The sequence below is a fragment of the Otolemur garnettii genome, unplaced genomic scaffold (assembly GCF_000181295.1).
Source record: "Otolemur garnettii isolate 467f Iridium unplaced genomic scaffold, OtoGar3 scaffold00076, whole genome shotgun sequence".
NCBI lineage: Eukaryota > Metazoa > Chordata > Mammalia > Primates > Galagidae > Otolemur > Otolemur garnettii.
Window position 1 is genome coordinate 4,246,322 of NW_003852471.1, and position 21,277 is coordinate 4,267,598.

General features: G+C 43.4%; 1 pseudogene; it reads right to left on the bottom strand.

Moving 5' to 3' along the window:
* Positions 1–2,184: 2,184 nt before the first annotated feature.
* The window catches only part of LOC111726707, a 71,845-nt pseudogene continuing 52,752 nt past the window's right edge, over positions 2,185–21,277 (bottom strand).

Sequence of the window (21,277 nt, forward strand, 5' to 3'; positions counted from 1 at the left end):
ACCTCGCATGAGCTTTACAAATTACCAATATTTACCAACGAGATCAGTGGTGATACTGACAAAACAGTTTTTGATGTGGTGTAATATAATGTGTTAACATTTCAAAGATCTGGATAACTCAGTAACACAAAATTTTCCAAGTAACCAATGGTTTGATGTTAAAAAAAAATTATGCACAGGTAAAAGAACCTTTCAAAGTACAAGACAGACCGATAGATCTTTTTTCTTTCTTTCTTTCCTTTTTTTTTTTTTCAGAGACAGAGTCTCACTTTGTCACCCTCGGTAGAGTGCCATGGTGTCACATCTCACAGCAACCTCCAACTCCTGGGCTAGGGCAATTCTCTTGCCTCAGCCTCCTGAGTAGCTGGGACTACAGGCACACGTCAGAACACCCAGCTATTTTTTGTTGTTGTTAAAGTTTGGCCAGGGCCGGGTTCGAGCCCACCACCCTCAATAGATGGGGCCAGCACCCTACCCGCTAAGCCACAGGCACCTCCCCAGACCAATAGATTTAATGCTGCAGAGATAAAAACTTATCCATGCAGCTTTGGCTTCCACATTGCAACTAACCTTTAAGAAACTACTACTTGTACAGTTCTGTTGTAGTGTCAAAGTACATACACAATTATCTGAAAAAGTTCATAAAATGCTCCTTTTTCCAGTGACTTGTCTGTGTTGAGATTATCTTTGTATATTTCATCCATAAGCAGGTCTCACAAGGGACTGAATCCAGAAGCAGAGGGACTCCAGCTGTCTTCCATGAAATCGGATGTTAAAAAGTTTTGCAAAAAAATGTAAAACAATGTCACTCTTGTATTTTGTTTAATTTTAGAAAATAGTTTTTTTTTTTTATAAAAATGTGTCACTTATGAAATGGGTTGTTATTTTCAAATGGATTAATAAACACACATTTCTGTTTTAACTTTTTAGGGCAAATATCTATAAATATAATCCAAATTTTAAAAATCCTTCAGGGGTTTCTCAAAGTTTGTGAGAGAATAAAGTGATCCCGAGTCCAAAAATGTGAGAAATGTTGATCAACTAGAACCTCCCACTGGCTCAGTACCTGCAGCTCAGTAGCTAGGATGCCAGCCACATACACTGGAGCTGGCGGGTTCGAATCCAGCCTGGCCCTGCCAAACAACAATGACAACTACAACCAAAAAAATGGCCCAGCGTTGTGGCAGACGCCTGTAGTCCCAGCTACTTGGGAGGCTGAGGCAGGAGAATTGCTTAAGCCCAGTAGTTTGAGGTTGCTGTGAGCTGTGACGCCATGGCACTCTACCCAGGTGATGGACGGCTTGGACTCTGTCTCAAAAAAAAAATAATAATAATAATAAAACCTCCCATAATAAGGCTATTCTAACCAGGAAATACAAAAGAGTGAAAAGAACAGGAACTTTGGACAGACCCAGGTTCAAATTCCAACTTTACCACCTAGTAGCTCTTTGACTTAACAGATCACTTTGTTGCTCCAAGCTTCAGTTTCCTTATCCGTAAAATGGGAATAGTATACTCACCTTATAGATTGTTTGAGAGTTAGAACTACTATTTATAATTCACTTAGCATAAGGCCTAATGGTAGATGCTCAAATATTTGTTGATTGAATAAATATAGTAAGATGTTCAGTGTTATCACTGAATACTTTTGGTTGAAAGGAACAAAAACAGCTTTCACAACAGTCAGAAAATTACCTTCCATAACAAGGAGTTCAGAGACAGAAGAGTTCAACAACGTTGTAAGACCCTGGTCCTTTCTACTTCCGTGCTAAGGCCTCAGTGTGGGCTTTCTACTTTAGACAGGTGGAAAGACAGCAGCAGTGTCTCCAAGGCATCACCGTCAGGCGAGACAGTGTCTTAAAGTAGAGAGAGCCCCCCCAACACACACACACACACACACACACACACACACACACACAATCTCTTCCGAAAGAAGAAACATTTTCTTTCTTTTTTCTTTAAGTAGGTTTTTACGAAGAACGTTTTCAAAGATTTTGACCCACTACATAGAGTAAGAATCCCCACTCTTTAAATAAAATAAACAGATTTGGGGCAGATTTTAAGTTCTGAGAGATTCAAGGCTGATACCGTCCTTAGATTTCTACTGCCTCAATGCCAAAGGAGCACTGGACAGCAGTTTTAGTTTACAAAACTCCACGATGACGCCTGGTTCCTTTCCTCCTGTTAGACAGCTTTTTTCTGCTTCACTAATCCCGTCTTTGGTCTTTGTTCCTTGATAGTTCTTGGAATCCAGTTTCCAGATTTTTGGATTTCCCTTAAGGGGAACCGTCACAACCATTTCCTAGGGATTTTTGCAGATGAAAACAAATGGAGAATCAGATTCTTCTTGACTGATGTCTGGAAACTGCTGGTTGAGTTGCAGCTGAGAAAAGCACCTATTAGGTCCACACAGCCCAGAAGACAACCTGATGGATATTTGTTGGGAAATTCTACATCTTGCCCACAAAAGACAATATGTATCCTGGAGTTCTGGGACTTCTTGATGGGAGGGTTTGGGGGCTGTGGCTGCTACCCAAAGTCATCCTCTATGGGAGGTGTACCAGGATCTTCCCTTCATCCTTTTAATTCCTCTGACAAGCAGAAGAGCCCAGGGCTGATGTACAGAGAGGCAACAGCCACCATCAAAGCCTTCTTGAAATTCTTGATCCTGGATTCGCAACTGGTGTTGAAAGGATTGAACTCTAGTCCAACCCTGCTGGATGGAAAGCCTTCTTCTGTGAGGCTGCGCCACTGAGGAGGGGATTGGTACAGATTGGGAGTCACCAGAAGACCCTTTCTCTGCCTTGCTTCTAGCAGACTTGCATTTCATTGACCTGAATTTGGTCATTGCCAAATTCACTTGCACCTGCCTCGGTGCATTTCTGCACCAAACCCTTGCCAGGGGAACGCGACGTTCCTTTGACCAATCAGGCCCATTTTTGGAACAGGAGGTGGGGTCAAACTTCCCTGAGGCACAGGCCTGCTGGGTGATCACCTTTAAAACACAATCAGGGTTTGTTAGGAAGGGACAAGTAAGAATAAAAGGAATCAGTAGGTAATCACACAGGGTCCACTACTGTCAGGAAATAAAGTTCTACAACAGTGGGTCCCAAATGCTGGTAGGCAGGCTGGCCATCGGAGAGCTTATTAAAAAATATCACTCAAACTGTAATGTGCATGTGAATTGCCTGGAGACCTTGTTAAAACAGATTCTAAATTTGTACCAAGTTCTCAGATAAGGTAGCTGCTGCTGGTATATGGCCCACACTTTGAGTAGCAAAGATATACATCTCATATCTCCAAATTACTGACTCAGAATCTCCCAGGGATCTGAGAACTGTGCTTGGTGCGGTCAGTATCGACACCTTATAACACAACATGAAGTCAGCAAGCTCTGATAGAAGCCGGTACCCCGCCGTGCCCTGTGCTCATGGCCACAACTATAAGGGTCCACACTTTGTGGGGGAGGAAGCAGAAGGCATTTGTGTAATGTGAGAGGTGCTGCAGTAGAGCTGTCACAAGTGCCCCCAAGCCAGGTGACAGGAGCACTGTGGTAGTGAAGGTGAAGTTGCCAGAGAAGGTTTCACAGAGCAGGAGAGGACCCTGGAACTGGGCCCAGACTGAAATAACGTGGGTGTGAAAGAAAGCCTGGAAATGGGAATACAGAGGGACGTGTAGGAGACTAAGATGGGGTCAGCTGGGCTGAGCTGACGGGACACAGCTGGCCGGTCACTCTAGGCCCCAAGTGACCTTTTCCTCGCGTCTCTTGTTCTTGTTGTTTTATAAACTCAGCTTTAACCTGGAAGTGTGTATCTTGAGTAGGGCAATTGGTTTAGGGGACTAACTTTGTAATTAGAAATGTTGTTTCAGCACATGGGTTATGGTGATTACTGTTTATTATGGGTCATGGCCATTACTGTTGTTTAAGATAAATGTTAGTTACTGTTAAGATAATGGTTAGTACAGTTCTTGCTTTTAACTTTTATATATAAAACTGTTATTTGGAAAAGGAAGAAGAGAAACAGTCTTGGAGAGGTTGCTCTCACTGTTCTCCAGAATCCTGGCCTTCTGACAAATAGTTTGGAGGCCCTATCCCTGTCTCTGCATTTTGGCTAATATGACAGGTGGCCGGAACCAAGTATATTCAAGGCGGCAGTGAGAATGTCTCTGTGGCTTATATCCAAGCTGAGAGGAGGTAGGGGAAGAAGAAGTTGGAAAGGTAGCCTGGTGCTAGGTCACGAGAGGCCTTGAATGCTGTGTTAAATCACTCTGTAGCTGTTTTCAACCTTGAGTGCATAACAGAATCACTCAGAGAGCTTTAAAATACCCTGATGCCCAGGCCACACCTAGATCAATTAAATTCTACTTTCTCGGGGGGTGGGGAGAAGGGAGGAGGGAAAGCAGCCATCAGTACATTTTGGAGCAGGGGATGGACTGTCCTGAGGATGGCAGCTTGATGAGAGCTAGTGCCTGGCCGACCCGTTTGCATAGAGCATGTTCAGCCCTGTGAGAAGAGCCCATCCTTCTGAAATGTACTTTTCATTTCAATTTGATATTCAAAGTCAGAATCATTAAAAAGCTTTGATGCCCCAGAAGCCATGGGATGGGCATTGGAATGGAGCTCCACTGCGCAGGGCCCTGCAGAGCGCAGGCAGATGAAGCCTGCCCTTTGTTCCCCCAGGCCTGGCTTTGCTGAAAGCTGATCCCTAGGAAGCCACAGTCTCTGGGCAGAGGCACCTCTTTCTCATAGCCCAGACCGCAAGGATCTTTGACTAGAACAATCTGCAAAGGATTTGCCAAATGAGAACACACTTCCCCACCCCTCACTCCCTCTTACTAACTGAATGCGTATTTGAGAATTTGGGTATATTTTTGCTTGATAAGATGAAAACACAAACTACCCACATTGCGGAGGCCGACAGCTTTTAGTGGGCTCTTCCCGACAGGCATTTTAATGTGTGCTCTTGGTTTTGATCTCAGTATTCAGCTGCTGAAATGTTACGGTTAAGAAAAGTTGTCCCTTCTCTCATTTATCACCACTAGTTCCTGAAATAATCTTTATAGTGTCCAAATGTTGCTGTGAAACAGTCTTAGTGATAGTTCCCTTAAGTTGCTGAATTTCTGGGGCATTTTGAATTTAAAAACAATTTTTTTTAAATGATTCCATATATGTATGAAATGAACACAATTAAAGCACAGCACTGCAAATTTGTTTACCCTCTAGCTCAGCCCCTCGGTTTTAGTCAACACGGGGTTCAGACGTCTTCACTGTGCTGAAATGAGCTCTTTGGCGACTGAGAAAGGAGACTGACCACATATGCCACTGCCACAGCCCGGCAGGTTCCTGGGAATGTGCTCCCAGCTTTGGGCAGACTTTGGTGTGGCCTTAATGATTATTTTGACTGTGTCTTGTTTTACAGTTCCCACCCAACACATGGGAGGTGAAGTGCTCCTTTGTTTTCAGGATTAAAACATCTTGCCGGAAGCCTTCTGAGGTCCCCTTTGCTTTTGCTTGGAGAGGCCCCAGATGAGAGGCATGCCATGTTCCTCTACAGCACTCACAGGCTTTCAGATAATTCACCCAATCTCTTCCCGCCAAGAAAATCCAACCTTCCTCCTCAATCAAATGATGAGACCTGAATAAATAAATAAATAAAACACTTATCTGAAGCTCAGATCCAGAGGCTGGATTCTAAGGAAATGACAGGCTTTTGCTCTGGCTGTGCAGATGTGACTAGGAATCCACACTAGCGCTCGCACAGAAAGGGAAGCTGGCCTCCATGTGCACAGGCGTGCCAGTGTGTGGGTGGCCTGGGCCGAAGCCAGCCTCCACTGGGTTTGAGACCCTGTGCAGGAGGCCTGGCTGCCGCCTGACCACTTACAAAGTGAATATGCAATTATGAAACAAAACCTCTGCCACCCCCACCTAAGTCCCCATCCCCACCGTCCCAGAAGCCTGTGCCCACCAGCCTTGGCTGTGCAGTGGCCTCTCATTCCTGTGGGCCACTCTCACCAAGCTTGGCTCTCCTAAGACCCTGCCTGGATACAGACAGGCTGGCCTTTGAAGACAGGAAGGGAGTGGAACTTCCCTCAATGTCAGGGCTTTCATCTTGGTTCTGGGGGACATTACCTACCTCTTTGTGGATCACTGATTGCTTTCAAAATACCAGGAACCATTATTTTACCTTACAGGGCTATTGTGTGCTGTGATTAATTTAGCTGGGCTCTTAGAAAACAGTCAATGCTGGGTGGCCTTCTTGGTCCTCATTTTACAAAGTGCTTTAACATCCCAGGCGGCCAGTTTGATGAGACATGCCGCTCACCTCAAGCCGCAGGCATGGTCCTTTCTCTTAACAGATGCTCGCCGGGCCTCTCAGTCCCTGTGATGAAAATGCACAGCTTCCAGGTGATCCAATAAACCTTAAGGAGTGATGTGAATTTAGTCTTTAAAAAAAAGCAAACTCATTTTCTAATGAATTAAAGGAAGACAATTTCATGCTGACTAGGAGGGAGACACAGCCCATACAAAAGTATGACAATTAAGTTCCTGAACTAATCCTAGAAAAAAGTGCTACACGCCTCATTACCAAATCTCGTACGGTCACCTTTGAAGTACTCCCCTCTGGCAAGCTATGCACTGACGCCAGTGCCTAGTCTGCCCTTCAAAGCAATTTTGGAACTCTTTTTCTGGAATAGCCTCCAGAGCTGTCATCCTATTACCTATGATGTCCTGAACGTCATTAAAATGTCTTCCTTTCAATATTTCCTTTATCTTTAGGTAAAGAAAAAGGTCATTGTGGGCTAGATCAGGTGAGTAGGGAGGGTGTTCCAATACAGTTATTTGTTTGCTGGCTAAAAACTCCCTCCCAGACAGTGCCCTGTGAGCTGGTGCATGGTTGTGATGCAAGAGCCACGAATTGTTAGCAAAAAGTTCAGATTGTTTTTGTTTAACTTTTTCATGGAGCCTTTTCAGCTCTTCCAAATAGTAAACATGGTTAACTATCCCTGGTATAAATTCATAAAGAGTAAACATTGTTTTCACTCTTGTTTTGGACCAATGACTGTGCACATTGACACTTTGTTTCAGATACTGTGTTTTTGTATTGGTACACCCAGATTGGATCACCACTGATCACACGGCCCCAAACATCACCTTGCCTCTCCAAAAGGTCTTGACAAACTGTGATTCTCCTTTGCTTTGGTTCATCAGTGAGCTCCTCTGGAACCATTTTTGCACACATCTTTCTCATGCCACAATTTCAGTTAAGATTTTCCTGTTTCTCTATCAGTGTTTGCTTGGTCTGAGTTTCTTACAGTCAGTTGATGATTTTGACCTACAATTAGATGACTTTTGCAATGTTTTTGTCAGTTCTGCTTGTTACTGGCTGCCCTGACCGCTCTTCATCAGTGACACTGTTGTGCCCACCCCGGGGGTCGCCTACCCAAAGACCACTCACAATCACGAATCGATGCAAAAAGCAAGAGGCAGGTTTATTGCTGGCGCGTCAGGGTTCCTCAGCCACAAGGGGAAGGAACCCCCTGAGGCTGTTACAGGCTGCTTTTAAGGCGAAAAACTACATGCAGGGGGGGTGAGGGTGCGTTAGGGTATGAGGCGGTTGGTGATTGGGGAATTCATAACTTGCAGGGTTGCTGGGCAGTTTTGCTCTGGGGGTTTTTGCGACGGTTATTTTTAGCACGGGTATGAGGGAGTAGGGAGGGAGTAGGGTGTTGCCTCCAGGTGCAAGAGTCTGATATGCGGGTAGAATGTTTTCATTGTTTTAGGACCTCCTTACTGCCTTGTGGCCTAACAACACTTTCTCTCCCCTCAGAAAAATGTTTAATCCATTTGTACACTTCCATTTTCTTCATGACATTATCCCCATAAACTTGGACTAACACAACTTTGATTTCACTTCCACTCTTGCTAAATTTAACAAGAAATTGACAAATGTTTGTTGGGTGCTCTAATTCAAGCTCCAACATTCTCGTGATAGCACACAAAAACATGCAACCATAATGAACGCCCCCAAGACACTGTCACACGTGGACACGAACACAGCTGAGTTGCTGATATACCAAGGTTATGAAACTTTACGGAGTTGTTTGTACAGTGCTGCCAACATAAGTTCACAGTGGCAAGTTCTTGAATTTGATTGTTAGAACTTCATATTTTGGACATAAATAGGATAAGAGTTTAAGTTTAACTGAAAAGATCTTCCTCAAAGGAAAACTACTGCTCACAGCCAATGGATCCTACTCAAGCCGTTTTGTACCTTTCCCCTTCCCTTTCTTTCCCTTGACCCCCTTTAATGCCAAAGTGCACAGCCAACTGAATGAGCCTTTACAAGACACATTAGTTCATCTTGGGTGGTACAGAAAGGCAGTGATTATAAATGCAAGGGACACTTTGGCAGCGGGAAGGGGGTAGCCCAACCCAGCTCTGTGAATTTCACATTCTTCCCCTGGGGGGAGCAGCTATGGTTGCTGCAAGCCCATGCTGCCAGCAGCCAGGGGGTCAGCAAGTACCCAGGGGGGCTGAAGGGTTTTCTGGAAACCTATCCCATCTCTGCCTCTGACTCTAAGGATGCGTCAGGATGTGCCAAACTCATCCCGTTTGGCAGTTTTAAATTGCCCTTTACATGTGTTTTTAATTTTTATGTAATAAAAGAACAAATGCTTTATAATTAAAGACCAGTTGGTGATTAAAATCAGTTCTGTTGATGGCTAACAAACACAAGTAGAGGCTGATATAAATCTTGATGAGATCGCAAGGCCCACATCTGTGACAGTCCCTCCTCTCCCAGCCATGTTTCCTCCGAGGCAGCATGCCTCTCCACTTTCCCCCAACATTGTTTTGGCCTAGTAATTCTATCTTGCTTACACAATTGCTCATCCTTCATCCTCCTGTTTTTGATTACCAACTGGTGTTTATTTTAAATGTAGTTACTGGCCAATTAAATAGAAATTAGCTACATTTAGAGGCAGGGTTTCCTGATTACGCTTCTTCCTTTGACAACTATTCATTTTTCTTTAGGCTATCATGACAGCAGAAATCCCAAAGGCAAAGTTCAACACTGCTTTGTCAGGGCCCTTCAGAGTAGCCACCTGTCAGATTCCGAGTTGAAGGAATTAGGGAGGAGATGCTCTATTCACCATTAGGACCTGGAGCAAGCTGGGCTGGAGCTGGAGCTGTTTCCTGTTGTGATTCAGTTAAACCCTTTCTGATTCAAGACAGACTCTCCTACTAGAAGGTCTGCTTATTTCTCTGAAGAAGAAGAAAAAAGGAAAAGCTTTTGCTTTTCTTCATTTTTTAGAACAGCTGGAATGCATCTCTCTTTCTACCCAAACACTGACCACTGTTTGGTTGGGTGAAGGAGAAACTCCCTTCCTGGGCTGGGTGGAGCACATAAACTAAGTCAGTCCTGGCGGGCAGGGAACAACCCAGCTATAGGCTTCCTATTTTCAAATCAAACCCATTGTGCTAATTACCTAGATCGGTGGTTCTCAACCTTCCTAATGCTGCGAGCCTTTAATGAAAATAATTTTATGGTTGGGGGTCACCACAACATGAGGAACTGTATTGAAGGGTCGTGGCATTAGGAAGTTTGAGAACCACTGACCTAGATAATCTGATTTGGGTAGTATTTATTCTAAAATGAGAATGAGAAAAACATCGGTGACAGAATTCATTAGCGCAAGCCTTTTTCAGTCCTAACGTGCTTGTGCAGACTGCATAAGTGTATACAAAGTCTACAGGCTGTGGGACTATTTATATTGCCTCCTCATCAGGAAATGTTTTCTTCTGTTGCCACAGTTTGGATATTTGACTCCTCCAAACCTCATGTTGAAATGTGATCCCCAGTTTTGGAGGTGGGGGCCTAAAGGGAAGTGTTTGGGCCATGGGGATAGATCCCTTGCGAATGGCCTGGTGTTATCCTCCAGGTAATGAGTGAGTTCTCATTCTCAGTTTACACGAGAGCTGATCATTAAAGAGAGTCTGGCAGCTTCCCTCCCCTTTGCTTCCGGTCTGGCCACGTGGTCCCTACCCACCAGCTCCACCACGAGTGGAAGCTGCCCGAAGCCCTCACCAGTTCAGTTCCTGCACAGCCTGCAGAACCGTGAGTCAAATAAACCTCATGTCTTTCTAAATTGCCCAGCTTCAGATATACCTTTATAGCAAAGCAAGTGGGCTAAGACACCTACAGGGTCATTTAATCTTGTTTATAATAGCAAAGAAACAGAAGATTTCCTAAAAGTACAATAATAAGGGACTGGGATTGGCTAAATAAAATATATTACACATTCAGTGAATGGAATAAAGTGCAGCCACTAAAAGTTAAAGGCAAAGGCTTCCACCCTGAGATGTAGAGAGCTAGAAGGAACGCCATTCTCACATTTACAATGAAAGTTATCGGGCTAACATCAAATTCACATTTTTTGAAACTATCAGAGAGCTAAAGTTTCAGAGCAAACAACAGGGCCAAAATGCAAGGAGAGGTAATGTTTGCAGAAAGAAAAAAAAGGCAAAGTGCTTACTTGGGGCAGATGCTACTGGACACCAGTAAGAAGAGTTCAGCTGAATACAATCACATGCCACATGCTACCACTTTGGTCAATGATGGACTGCGTAAATGATAGTGGGCCTGTATGATTATAATACTGTATTTTTACTGTACCTTTCCTATATTTAGATATGTTTAGGTACACAAATGTTTGCCATTGTGTTATAACTGCTATCGTATTCAGCATAGTAACACGCTGCCCAGGGTTTGCAGCCTAGGAGTAATAGGCTATACCATCTAGTCTGGGTGTGTAGTGGACTGTACCATCTGGATTTGCGTAAGTGCACTCTAAGATGTTTGCACAATGATAAAATCACCGAATAATGCATTTCTCAGAATGTATCCTCATCATTAAGCAATACATAACTGTACTTGATAAGCCGATGAAGACTAAGTATAAAGTGGTGGGTGAGTATGAAAACCCCTGGGATGAGGGTGACAGAATTTGGGGGATCTGCACCTCTTGTGGGCTCTTGCATGATACCCCCAATAGGTGTTCACAGAAGAGACTGGAGAAAGCCCTAAGTATGGCCCATTACATTGCAGAACTGAGGAAGGATTAGAACAATCTTGTAGAAGGGGCAAGAAACTTCAGCTGGATCCATTTGTCCTATCTCCAAGGAAGAAAGTCTTCATCTGCAGAGGGAAAGGGCAATAAGCAGGTCATTGGTGAACACACATTGCAACTGGTAAAGGGAACAGAAAGAAAACCTAGGGAGGGATGGGATTACACACTGGGCTCACAAACACAGCTAAGGTAGGAGCACGAGAACTGAAAGCCATGCCCTTCCCCCAGCCCAAAGATACGGCATATAACTAAGAAGGAGGCTTATTCAAAACAGAGAACACCACCTGTTTCCTGCTATCAAGCTAAGAGGCTTCAAATAACAAGTAGCCGCAGAGTACTACTGGGGAGAAATGGGCAGAGACCCTTTCAGAGGTCTAATAGAAAGGGAAGAACTAAAATTCAGAACCAGACATTGCTCTGATGAACTCACTGCTACTTAAGACAGAATGTATGTCCGTAAGAATTTGAAGCCTATGATGAATTGAGGACAAGAATACCAACCCAAACCTAGATTAATTAAAACCTCTGCATTAATGGTCTGGCAGAAGGAAAGACATCCCCATATCAAAACTGAAAAACTGTTGGGCGGTGCCTGTGGCTCAAAGGAGTAGGGCGCTGGCCCCATGTACCTGAGGTGGTGGGTTCAAACCCGGCCCCCGCCAAAAATTGCCAAAAAAAACCCCTGAAAAACTGTTTACCTCAGATTCTGCTATCCTCCACAAAATGACTAGCTTTCAACAGAAAATTACAAGAAATAAATACCACATACTCCTAAAAGACAAAGTAATCATCATAATCATATTCAAATATGATACAGATGTTGGAACTATCTGACAGGAAATTCTATTTTATTTCCTTTTTATTATTTCCCATTACAGCTTTATTAAGGTATAATTGACAAAAATTGTAAATATATATATTTATAGAATGATGTTTTGATATACATATACACTGTGAAATGATTAAGTGAAATTAATATATCCATCACCATATTTACCTTTTTTTTTTTTTTTGGAAGTTGGGACACTGAAGATCTATTCTCTTAAAAAATTTTAAATATGGAGTGGCACCTGTGGCTCAAAGGAGTAGGGCGCTGGCCCCATAGGCCGGAGGTGGTGGGTTCAAATCCAGGCCCGGCCAAAAACTGCAAAAGAAACAAACAAAAAAAATTCACATATGTGGTACATTATTGTTAACTATAGTCACGATACCTGCAATACATCTCCAGAACTTATTCATCTTCTCTAACTAAAACCTTGTACCCTTTGACCAGTACGTCCCACCAGTCCCTGGTAACTCATTCTACTCTCTATTTCCATGAGTTCGACTTCTTTGGATTCTACATATTAAGTGAGATTATGCTGTATTTGTCTTTCTGCCCCAGCCTATTTGATTAGGGGCATGCCCACCACACACACACTCACACACAATTGTGTCTTTAATGACAATTAAAGGTGTTCCAGACACTGTCAAAATCTTCCTGAAAGTATAAAGTTGATACTTGTTCAAATTCACTGACTTAACCCAAAGTCATACATACCACTTTCTCCTGTATTTTTTCTGAGAAGTTTTATGATTTTTAAGCTTTATGTTTAGATTCTATGATCCATTTGAATGAATTTTATATAAAGTGTGACTTATAAACTGAGATTTTTTATTTTTTAACATATGGACTGCTATAGCCTGAATATTTGTGTTTTCCCCCAAATTAATTTCTATGTTGAAATTCTAACCCCCAAGATGATGGTATTGGGAAGGAGGGCCATTCAGAGATGCTTCAGTAAGGAGGGAAAGGACCTCATCAATGGGATTATGCTGAAGAGATAGAGAAATAATGAGTGTCTGTGAATTAGGAGGCCCTCACTAGACACCAAAACTGCCAGCACTTTGATCTTGAACTTCCCAGCTTACAGACCTGTGGAAAAAAAAAATCTGTTATTTATGAGCCACCCAGTCTACAACATTTTGATATAATAGCCTGGATGAATTAAGATGTGGACATTCGGTTGTTCCTGCACCATTGATTTAAGGAGACTCTCTTCTCTCTATTGAACTGTATTTACAACATTATCAAAAGTCCGTGGACTATGTGTATGTGAGTTTGTTTCTGGTTTCTCTCTTCTGTTTTATTTATTTTTACTTTTTTTGGACAGAGTCTCACTTTGTCACCCTTGGTAGAGTGCCATGTCTTCAGAGCTCACAGCAACCTCAAACTCTTGGAAAACAAGTGATTCTCTTGCCTCAGCCTCCCAAGTAGCTGGGACCACAGGCGCCCTCCATGATGCCCATTATTTTCAGAGATGGGGTCTTGCTCTTGCTTAGGCTGGTTCCAAACTCCTCAGCTCATGCCATCCACCTGCCTCAGCCCCCCAAGTGCTAGGATTACAGGTGTGAGGCACCGTGCTGGCCCTCTCTTCTGTTTCATTGATAAATACGTCTATCCTTTCTCTATTGCCCTTGAAATTAGGTAGAAAGTCTTCAAAGTTTTTGGCAATTCTGGTTACTTTGACTTTCTATATAAATTTTTCAACCAGTAATCAGTAACTACATAAAAGGGTGCAGGAATTTTGATCGGACTCTTAATTTACATAACAAATTGAGGTGAATTAACACTTTAACAATATTGAATCTTCTCATCTATGAATATGGTATATTTCTCCACTTACTTGGATCTTATGAGGTTTTCCTCTTTGGTGTGTTGTACTTTTCAGTGTACACATCCCACATAATTGTTTCAGGTTTATTTTTTGTGCTATTCTAAGTGGTATTGTTATTTGAATTTTAAATTCCAGTTTTACAATGCTAGTGTATAGAAATACCATTGATTTGTGTGCATTGACTTTTTATCCTGAGACTTTACCAAAGTTCTTTCTTAGTTCTAGGGGCTTGTGTAGATTTTTAAGGAATATCTATCTGGGCAGTTCTCTGTGAATAGAGATCCCTTTTCTTTCCACATCTTGCCTTTTCAGAACAACTAATATTTTCAGCGTGAAAGTAAATGGAAGTTGTGAAAGAAGATATCCTTGCCTTGTTCCCCATTTTAGGGAAAATGTGTTAAGTTTCTTACTATAAGTATGATGTTAGCTATAGGTGTTTTGTAGATATCTTTTTTTACGTTAAGGATATTTCCTTTTATTTGTACTTTGATGAGAGTTTTATAATGAATGCATATGAAATTTTGTGATACCCCCTTTCTGCATCTCTTTTCTCTTTTAGTCTGTTAATAGAATGCCTTACATTGATTGATTTTTAAAAGTTGAACCACTATTACATTTCTTAGATCAATGCGATTTGGTCATAGTGTGAATTCTTTTGTATTTTCCATTTTCAATTAAAAAAATTAAAATATATGTCTAGGTACAGAAAAACAGATAGATAGATTTATATAGTGTGTACACCTACCTATACATCCAGGCCTAGGCCAGTGGAAATGAAATTGTGAAGGTGAGCCTGGAGATCTGGGCTGTTTAAATGTAAGAAAATTCTTTTTAAACAATTGTGTTATATATGTACACACACATATATGTTGCACAGGAACCAATGTGAAAGAGCTGACCTATGTCTTATATTTGGGTCTAAATTGTTCGCACTAACTGGGATCAATGAACTAATCTCGTGTCTTGTGTCTTCCGCATTCTGCGTTGTGTTGAAAACAATAGTAGGTACTGTCTATGTGAACTGCTGATTTCAAGCACTGCCTTACCACTATTTCCTTTTGCAAAATAGAAAACCATGCCCTGGATTTAATTTGTATTCAGCACCTTTCTTAGTGCTTTGCACAAAATACTCAGTAATAGTTGAGTTATAAATACATGTTCTGTTGTATTTAAATTAGTGTAAAGTAAAGAACACCTGAAAAAAAAAAATAACATGTATACCCGCAGGGGTCCTCAAACTTTTTAAACTGTCTCTCAGACCGTTGGAGGGCCGAACTGCAGGCCCCGGATGAGTCGGCTGCTAAGCAGGACAGGCAGCAGGGGTAACAACACCCAGCGGGCCGGATAAATGTCCTAGGCGGGTTGCATGTGGCCTGCTGGCCGTAGTTTTGAGTAAATAGAAATTACTAAAAACGGACTGGAGCACCAAGTAAGTGCTTTACATATGTTAATTTATTCAATCTTCACTCCTCAGAGGAGGAGGTATTACTATCACCTCCGTGTACAGATGAAGACACCAAAGTACAGAGATTAAATAATTGGCACAAAGTCACACAGCTGTGGCAAGTAGCAAGCCATGACACACGCCCTTCTACATCCCCTGTCATGTAACTTCTCACAGCAGCTCGCTGAGGTAGATGTCATTACCCCTGATTGTCAGATGTAGAAACTGCAGCTCAGAGCAACAAGTGGCCTCACTCAGAGTGGCAGGGCAGGGACACTTGGCCTCCAAACCCTTCCTCTTTCTGCTCTGGCACGCTGCCTCATGCATTCACACGAAGTGGGCAAACCAAAACAGGAAATTACCAGAGAGCTGTTAAAACCCCTCTCCCGTGGCAAGCTCCCCATGTGGATTAGCTCTTTCCCAAGTCTGCTTAAATTTCACACCATCCACCTGCATGTTTTGTTTTCTTCCCGACCAGCTGAGAAGGGTAACATTTCTTGATCTCTGGTTTAAATCGGAGAAGCTTGCATTACTACAATCACCAAGGAAGCTAGCTTACAGAGACTTTTTTCCTTCTCCTTTAAATAGGCAGTTGAAAAGGTACAATCCTGCTTCCATTCCTAAGTCTATGAGAAAGTGATTATGGGCATTCTCAGGCAACAGCAAAAAAAAGTAACTTCAGTTTTGAGAGTAAATACCCTGTTGACAAGTTGGCAGGGCTGCCTTGTTTGGAAAAGAATGTGCAGAAAAACCTAAAGATAATTAGCGTGTGGTAGCCTAACAGCGAGCGGCAGGGCTGCAGCGTGCCTGGCAGAGGCAGATGTGGCCACACAGTTCATTAACGCTGTATAGTTTGTTTAATTCCAGTTGGGGTAATTAGAGAAGGCTCTAGAACCTGCATAGAGCTTCAAAATAGACTCTCTGATCTCAGCAGCAGTGGGGTGGATCTAAGCCACCACCGTGGGCCCCAGGAGATTAGAAGACTTGAATTCCTCCCAAACCCATTTGCTTTTCTTTGACAATCATCGCTTCATGGGCCATTGTGACAGAGGACGGCAGTAGCGTGATGGTCACAATAAACCCGAAGTTTAAAACAGGCTTTAAAGGAGCTCTACAATGATTCCATTATTAAGATGACCTCTTTTGCTTAAGTGTCAGTTATAATCACAGGAGTTTCTCATCTTCACAGCAAATAAATTGTAGTAATAATTGCTTAGGAGGTCACTTTTCTATTAACATAATTTTATTTTTCTAATGATTTATTTTAAGAAAGTTAAATCATTAGAGAGGAAGAAAAGTAGCTAGGTAATATTGCATTTAAAAATTCTTGGTGGCTTGGCGCCTGTGGCTCAAGCGGCTAAGGCGCCAGCCACATACACCTAAGGTGATGGGTTCAAATCCAGCCCGGACCCACCAAACAACAACAATGGCTGCAACCAAAAAATAGCCGGGCATCGTGGAGGGTGCCTGTAGTCCCAGCTACTTGGGAGGCGCCTGGAGGCAGGAGACTCGCTTGAGCCCAGGAGTTGGAGGTTGCTGTGAGCAGTGAAGCCATAGCACTCTACCCAGGGGGATAGCTTGAGTCTCTGTCTCAAAAAAAAAAAGAAAAAATTCTTGGCTGAGCATGGAGGCTCACGCCTGTAATCTTAACACTCTGGGAGGCTGAAGTGGGTGGATCACATGAGGTCAGGAGTTCAAGACCAGTCTGAGCAAGACCGAGACCCCCCCCACCCTACTAAAAATAAAAAATCTATTTTAGGGTGTCGTGGCAGGCCCCTGTAGTCTTGGCTACTAGGGAGGCTGAGGCAAGAGGATCATTTGAGCCCAGGAGTTTGAGGTTGCTGTGAGCTGTGACGTCACAGCACTCTACCCAGGGCAACAGAGAGACTGTCTCAAAATAAATGACTATAAATAAATGAATAAATAAAATTCTGATAGCACTCTGAGAGTGTTCAGTAACTCTCTGATTCTCCTCTGATCTCTGCTCTTTTTTCTCCCTTCCCTTATGACTGCTTTTCCTCAGACCTCTGATATCACCTGTGCAAACTCCCTCCACTTCCTTTACACCTATGGGATCTGCTCTCCTCCGGCCTCTGTGATGACAGAGTGCAGCAGAGCTGGGAGCTGTCACACATAGCCCACAGGTAACAGCTGTGGGCTATGAAATCCCCAGGGGTCCCCAGCCTGAGGTATCCACTTAATAATTCCCTTGGACAAATGGGTGCTGCATTTTATAAGTTCTCTGACCTTGAAAAATCTGTCGGCTGACTGTATTTCTAATGCTGTGCTTGCAGCGTGCAGCTGCTGGTCCTGGCAACTGAGGATGAGAGGAGCAAGCGATCCAGCTCTGCTGAACAAATAGGGAAAGCCGAGCTGCCACTAGCTATTTCCAAAAGTCTTCCTCTATATGGCTAACGGGCCAACAGATAAGCAGGTGGCTTTGAGTTTTTTTTTTTTTTTAAATAAATACACCTGAGCTGGCAGGTTCGAATCCAGCCCGGACCCGCCAAACAACAATGACGGCTGCAACCAAAAAATAGCTGGGCGTTGTGGTGGGCACCTGTAGTCCCTGCTACTTGGGAGGCTGAGGCAGGAGAATCACTTTAGCCCAAGAGTTGGAGGTTACTGTGAGCTGTGATGCCCCAGTACTCTACCCAGGGTGACAGCTTGAGGCTCTGTCTCAAAAATAAATAAATAAATAAATGAGGGTGGCACCTGTAGCTCAGTGGGTAGGGCACAGGCCCCATATACTGAGAGTGGGAGTTTCAAACCCGGCCCCGCCCAAACTGCAACCAAAAAATAGCCAGGCGTTGTGGCAGGAGCCTGTAGTCCCAGCTAGTTGGGAGGCTGAGGCAAGAGAATGGCCTAAGCCCAGGAGCTAGAGGTTGCTGTGAGCCGTGATGCCTCAGTACTTTACTGTGGACAATAAAGTGATACTCTGTCTCTAAAAAAAACTAAAAAATAAATAAAAACAGACATTTTTCTAGGCCACATTTATAGCTTGTCAGAGCAACATAGAACTATTTGCCAAAGCCTGTAGCCCCCATCTTTAGCAGAAAAAAGAAAACACATGTGGCTTTTGTTTGTAGCTGTGGGTCACTATGGTGTGTCACTGATCTGATCAGTGCTACCATGGGCCTCGCAACAAAGGATTGCTGTTGGGTGGTGCCTGTAGCTCAAGCGGCTAAGGCGTCAGCCACATACACTAGAGCTGGTGGGTTCGAATCCGGCCCGAGCCTGCCAAACAATGACAACTACAACCAAAAAATAGCTGGGTGTCCTGGTGGGTGCCTGTAGCCCCAGATACTCAGGAGGCTGAGGCAAGAGAATCACTTAAGTTGCTTTGAGCCATGATGCCACGGCACTCTACCCAGGGTGACAGCTTAAGGTGCTGTCTCAAAAAAGATTGCTATTACCTTGCCAGGATTTTGTACTGAACTGTTACTATGTCCCCTTTCTTTTTCCCTGCCTTTCCCTGCCTGCCTGCAAGAAGTAAGCTGGCTTCGTTTATTCGCCTGTCTAACCCTTGACATGTACACACCTACTTTTCCATGGAGAAAGGCAAAACACTGTGCGACCTCTCTCCTGCCCCTTCACAGGAGTGGGGACCATTTCCCCCGACATCAAGCTTAGCACTGATCCCAGGCCCAGCTGGCTTCTGATGCCTGGTCTGACTGAGCAGCTCAGTGAGAATGAGACATTACCCGAGCCAGCTCCATTCAGTTCGTGGCATAGGCTTCCTGGCTTCATTTCCTCAGCTCTGGAGTTCATCATGCCATAAACCACAGGGACTTGGTAGGCATGTTACTGTATTAGCACCATATGGAGAAGACTCATGGAACCCACATGCAGAATGTGTGATGTCAGACCCATTTACATGAGTCCAAATTTTGTGCAGCTGTTAGACTCAGATGTTTCATTTCATTTTTTATGTCAGCACCCTCCCAATAAATTCACTGATCATGAGATTGAAAGGTAAAGAGAGTTCTGTGTGCTCACATGTGTTTCAGAGCCAGGAAACTCCGTACCACCTCTGTGTAGATCTGAACTCGCAACCAGTGGTCATATAGAGCCATGGCTCCTGTACTCCCTGAAGGACGAGCAGAGATGTGGAAATCAATGGAGAAGCAAACGGAAAGGACTGCGGCCTTCTCACAAAGGAGAAACTATTACTTAAGATCACATGTGTTCTTTGAAATCGATTCCCGCAAAGGAAATTTCAGGATAGACATTGCCATTTCTTCAGAAGGCATTTGATAAAAGCTACCCATCAAACTTACTGGCTTCTGAGAAAGAAAAGTGTTGGGTGACAAGTGTCTCTGCGTCTAACTCTCAGAGAACCAGCAAGTCTGTCATGGGTTTGCCTTCCTCAGGGCCAGATGAATCACTGTCTTTCACCAGTAAAAGGAAACCTTTAAAAGATGCCACTGAAATGATGCCAATATTGAAAGATAAATAGCTCTCAGTGTTTCTTGGAATTAAGGATAGAAAGCTGCACATATATTTTTAAATGCATGGATTTTTAGATTTATAGATGCTATTTATGACTCTCCATAATCTGACTAGATGTGTTATTTAAAAATCAGTGCTGAGAGGCCGGCTGCAGTGGCTCATGCCTGTAATCCCAGCACTTGGGAGGTTGAGGTGGGTGGATTGCCTGAGCTCACAGGTTTGAGACCAGCCTGAGCCGGAGCCAGACCCTGTTTCTAAAAATAGCCGGGTGTTGTGGCAGGCATCTGTATCCCAGCTACTTGGGAGGCTAAGGCATGAGAATCATGTGAGCCCAAGAGTTTGAGGTTGCTGTGAGCTAAGATGCCCTGGCACTCTAACAAGGGTGACCAAGTGAGATTCTGTCTCAAAAAACAAAGAAAATCGGTGCTGAGAACCATGGATTTTCTGTGATTCATTTTGAATAGTCTGTGGTTCTTCATAGTTCAGTGAAGAAACAGAACTTTGGGGATTAAAAAAAAGGGCAAATTCTCTGCTTTTCTGGGCTGGTGTAGGCACAGTTTCTGGGCCTATATTAAGACTTGGTTTCGGGTTTATTTTCCCCTTTTGCACCAGCCTTCTCCCCTCAATTCAGGGACTTACAGGCTCATCCCCTCGCCTAGTGAGACGGCCGAGTATAGCTTTGCTCATCAGTGCCTGTCTGAAAGTGTTTGGTGCATAACAAACATCATGGAATTATTTTTTCAACTTGTCTCCCCTCCCCTTCATGTTTTGTTAAACAGGTTTTTAAAAATCAGAGAAAATAAAACAAAACTAGTCCAGCTTACCTTCTGAAGCCTAGGAAACATTCAGCGGCGGCGTGCTGTGAGCATTTCAGGGTGCGCTTCTCCTCTCAGATGCAGGGCAGCGTGCCTAGCTCCTTAAGACAGAATCTCCCCTGCCGCGTTCTCCTTCGAGAACTCTTTGAGCAGACTTTGGGGCATCCTGGCTCATCTTAGGCTCTGGCTCTTAATGCTCAGTCCTTAAAACCTCTGTAGGAGATGTGTAAGCATAGTGGGTATTTTTTGGAAGATCTACTGAGTGGGATGTTCCCCAATATGTTAGGGAGAAGGGATGGATTTCAGTTTAACAACAGGGAAAAGAGCGTGCTTAGAATGAAGGTCAATCACATTTTGGGGGCAGATTCTGCTCTTTGAACAGAAAGCTTTGCTCCATCAGCCTCTAAGGTTTCTGAAACTCTCTGGACCTGCTGAAAGACGCTGAAGTGCTCAGGGTCCTGTTTGAATACAGTGCCAGCCGGATGTTGTAACTCAGGCCGGGTCAGTCATATGGCAGCAGATGCTGAAAATTCTCATAGGGAACTCAGAATATTTGCATGAAGGGCCTCGTGGCAATCATGCAATTACAAAAACGCCTCACGTTGTGAAAGCTGAACCTTGCTGAATGAGAACCTTTTGAATTTTTTAAAATTCATGTTTCTCATGATTCATACCATTTCATCGTCTGTTAACAAACAGTCACATTGTTATCCCTGTGATGAGTAGATATCCATTTAGTAAGGGGGTGTAAGAATTTGCAGAATAAAACGAACGTTATC